Raw genomic sequence first — 4,567 nt, forward strand, 5'->3', positions numbered from 1 at the left:
TTCCACTTGAGTAGCCAATTGTTCCATTTGAGCTTCTAGAGTTTTAATAGAGGCTCTAGTTTCCATCATGAATTGGAGCAATAAATCAGCTTGGATAGTGGAGCCTCCACTAGAACTTTGTTGTTGCAGCTGTTGTTGGTTTTGTTGGGGCTGGTTTCTCTGCTGGTAGAACCCCTGTTGGTTGTGCCCATAATTATTGTTTTGGGAATAGTTTCCAATGGCTTTTGCTTGATCCATTGGCAAATCATCCACATCTGCCTGACACTCAGAAAAGTGATGGGGACCTCCACATATCTCACAAACCACTTGAGCTTGTTTGGCTTGCACTACGATCAACTTTGTTAGGGCCTCAACCTGAGCTGTCAGCTTTGTAATGGCATCCACCTCTAGCACACTAGCTACCTTCTTAGTTTGACTCCTTTCAGTTGGCCATTGCTGATTGTTTAGAGCCATCTCCTCCAATAGATCATAAGCCTCATTAGCACTCTTTCTCATAAAGGCTCCACCAGCTGCTGCATCTATCAGGGTTCTAGTGTTACCAACCAACCCGTTATAGAAATTATGAACCAGCATCCACTTCTCAATACCATGATGAGGACACTTTCTGATTAAGTCCTTGAACCTCTCCCAAGACTCATAGAGAGACTCATTCTCTTGTTGACAGAAATTGTTGATCTCTCCTCGCAGCTTAGCAGACTTTGCTGGGGGAAAGAACTTAGACAGAAATTTAGTTGCTAAGTCTGTCCATGTTGCTATGGAATTTGGTGGCAAGGAGATTAACCAGCTCTTGGCTCTTTCTCTAAGTGAGAATGGAAACAGTCTCAAACGAATGGCATCATCACTAACTCCATTGACTTTAAAAGTCTCACAAAGTTCCATGAAGTTCGAGAGATGCAGATTAGGATCTTCAGAAGGGAGGCCACCAAACTGAACTGAAGACTGCACCATTTGAAGTATGGCAGGTTTGATCTCAAAGTTATTCGCATCCACTGTCGGTGGCCTGATACATGACTGCACTCCCGTCAGAGTAGGGAGAATGTAATCTCTCAAGCTACGGCCATTAGCTTGGTCTTCCACGGCACCACCATTATTGCCGTTATTTGCAGCATTCGCATTCACATTAGCAGCCATGATTTCTGTTGTTTCAGCAGTTGCTGAAACTCCTTCTTGCCTCTTGTTCCTTCGGTTTCTCCTACAAGTTTTCTCAATTTCAGGGTCGATGGGTAGTATAACTACTTGCCCTTGGCGGCGCATGCACTCAAAATATATGAAATAGATAAGAACATTTTTTTTTTTTTACAAGAGAAAGGTTAGAAAATCAGAAAGAGAAAATATACCAAAGTAGAAGTTAGTATAATTTTGTGTAATATTAATCTTTAAACAATTCCCCGGCAACGGCGCCAAAAACTTGTTGCGAAAATTATTAATTACTACGCAAGTGCACGCAATCAAGTAGTATACTCACGCAAGGGAGGTCGAACCACAGGGAATTGGATTAATTACTACTAAACTATACTTATAATTCTATTTGGCAAATCAAAAGTATTTATGATTGAAAAAGGAAGAAAGAAATTCAAGAAACTTAAAGAAACAAGTGAATATTAATCAAGATGAGAGAATAGGGAGACGAATCCTGTTGTTAAGTTACCAATGTTAATGTCTAATTGCTATCCTTCTCTTGAAGTGAATGACAGATTATAAATTAACCTAGCTCTTTTCAGATCTTCTAGGTTCTAAATCTCATGCTCTCTAATTAATCTCTTAATTAAACAAACATGAAATCAGCATTAAGCAATAATCTAAATGTCACAAACGCTATGTAAATACTTTCGTTTCACATCAAAACCTAGACTATCCAATTTTAGTATTCTCAATTCTCACTTTTCAGATTTCGAATTGAGATCATAAAACATGTAAAAGGTGATCAATCTTGCACATGGAAATTAAACACAAATATGAATAGTGTTCACAATCAAGATGGAGGAATGGCAATTATTTATTAACTAGGAAAAACTTAAACAACATTCATCATTCTCCCTAAATAGGAGTTTAGTTCAAAACAACCATAATCAAATCCATAATTAACATTGAAACAGAAAATAACATAGAAAAATTAAAAAGAAGAGAAAGAACTAGTTGAAGCAATTGATTCGGGTCGCCACAAGTCGCTCTTCTAGCCTCCTCCTTTGTTTCTAGGGTACTAATTCTGAATAAACCCTAATTTCCACGAACTCCATCTATTTAAACCAAGTCTCATCCTTAAAATTCGTGAAATTACAAAACTGCCCAAAAATACCGTCTCTGGGTCCCCGTCGCGACTGGCAAAGCTCCTGTCGCGACGGGATTAAACTTTGAAACTTAAAGATCCTCTCTGCCAGTTCCCGTCGCGACTGGCATGTTCCCCGTCGCGACGGGAGTAAACTTTGACTCCTTGAAAATCTCTCTGCCAGTTCCCGTCGCGACTGGCGAATTCCCCGTCGCGACTGGAACAGGCAGCGACACCAATCTTGGATTTTCTTCTCGATTCTTTCACAACTTTTCCTCAATTCTTGAACATACTTTCTTTAAATGCCCGAGGACCTGAAACCAAAGAATCAAGCGTAATATAGCCCTAAAACTAGAAACAAAGAGTGAAAACTAACCGAAAATATGACCCGAAACTTAGACTAATTTTAGCCTAACATTATGCAAGATGATTTTGAATTTATCTTGAAAGATAGATTAAAGTTGTAAATTAATTATTCTAATTAATTTTGAATCAACTTAAATCAATGATTTTTTCATTTAATGATTAATTTAAAATAAAGGAACTAAAATATATTATTAGAAATTGAACTAATTAGTCAAGAAAATCTAGATAGATAGTATTCTTGCTTGAAGTATTTTTTTTTAGTAAAGATTGATTTATTTTAATGTATTTCGAAAATTGTATTCTTTAATTTTTTGGAAATACAATATATATATATTTGTAGAAAATTTTAATTTGAGTTGCAAATTAATTTAAATTAATACAACTTAAATTAAGTAATTTTCTTAATATTTATTGGAAAATTAATACTAAGATGGAAATAATTCATTTTATTTTCTTAACCATCTGAGTTTAATTTTATAAATATTATATTAAATTTTATTTAGAGTTTTATTCTAAATTTAAAATTTAATAAATATATATTTAAAATAAATAAATAATAGAAGAAAATACATTTTACATAATGAGCTTTATTATTATTAAGATATTCGATCTCCATTGTTGGTTTTACATAGCTATTGTTTTAGTGAGTAATCCTCCCTAATGGAGGAACGTTCATTAGCAAGTTAGTGCTGTTTAATCTCGAAAGATAAGTATATTTGTAAGTTTTTTATATTAGTATTGATCACCCTAATGGTGGCGACTGTATAAGACTTACAAACGTATGAAACAATGGTGGAAGCTCATGAAATAGGAATGACCTTGACTCTCGCCTAAACGGGACAACGTCGGATTCTCTTTTCGATCGAATAAAAGGTTGCTAGAATGTTTGTCATTTTAGATGAACTGACAACTCTATTCAATGGATGATAGCTTTGACTCTCGCCTAAACGGGACACTGATATCAGTTTGTTGAAAACCTTGGAAATTATTTAGGATTGTATTTTTTAGTATTTTCTCTAGCCATTCCTACTTGCTATGTGCTAATAATTTATGAATAAGATTTTGTGTTAAACCATAATTGATATCTATTTATTATCTTGTAGTATCCTGAATGGCAATGTCGAATCCCATGTTATCACTGCTGACTGAAAAATAAGCTAAATGGAGCTAACTTCCCAAAATGGAGAGAGAACATTAATATTGCTCTCATAGGTGAAAGTGCCCTGTTTGTGTTGACTGAGCCGTCTCCTGAGCAGCCAGGTGACAATGCAACCAAAGCTGTTAAAGAGAAGTTCGAGCGTTGGCAGAATGCTAACAACAAAGCTCGATACTTCATGCTTTCCAGCATGGTTGACACCTTGAAAACAAGGTTTGCTAACACTGTCACGGCTGCAGAAATCATGACACAGTTAACTGAACTATTCGGTATGGCATCCATCCAGTCTCGCTTTGACGCGACTAAGAAATTCATCAACGCACGGATGGAACCCCATCAGAATGTGTGTGATCACCATCTCCAAATGGCTAGTTATTTCCAGGAAGCCCAGAATCATGTGCTGAAATGGATCAGACTACTCAAGTGAGTCTCATCTTGAATAGTCTGACTCCAGACTTTCTGCCCTATACATCAAATTATGTCATGAATAAGAAGGAACAAGACTTTCATACTTTAGTCAACGACCTTCAGACATATGAAAATTTGATTGGAGGTCCCAAGAAAAGAGGGAATAAACCTCAGAATTCTGGAAATGGTAATAAGACGAGTAATCCTGAAGTACACGTTGCTTCTACTTCCAAATCCAATAATAAGAAGAAGTGGAAAAATGCCAAGAAGCGAGCTCAAGCTGCGAAAGCAGCTAAGAACAAAAAGGCTAGAGCTTCTGGTGATACACCAAAAGGAAAATGTTTCTACTACAATGAGAAAGGCCATTGGAA

At 36.3% G+C, this 4,567-nt stretch overlaps 1 non-coding gene across 1 annotated transcript; it reads left to right on the top strand.

Annotated features, from left to right (window-relative positions):
• Positions 1 to 583: 583 nt before the first annotated feature.
• On the top strand, positions 584 to 690 carry LOC115701615 (small nucleolar RNA R71). The gene has a single exon (XR_004008608.2). It is a non-coding gene; the product is annotated as a small nucleolar RNA R71 (small nucleolar RNA).
• Positions 691 to 4,567: the final 3,877 nt, after the last annotated feature.

This window comes from Cannabis sativa, chromosome 4 (genome assembly GCF_029168945.1).
Source record: "Cannabis sativa cultivar Pink pepper isolate KNU-18-1 chromosome 4, ASM2916894v1, whole genome shotgun sequence".
Classification (NCBI taxonomy): domain Eukaryota; kingdom Viridiplantae; phylum Streptophyta; class Magnoliopsida; order Rosales; family Cannabaceae; genus Cannabis; species Cannabis sativa.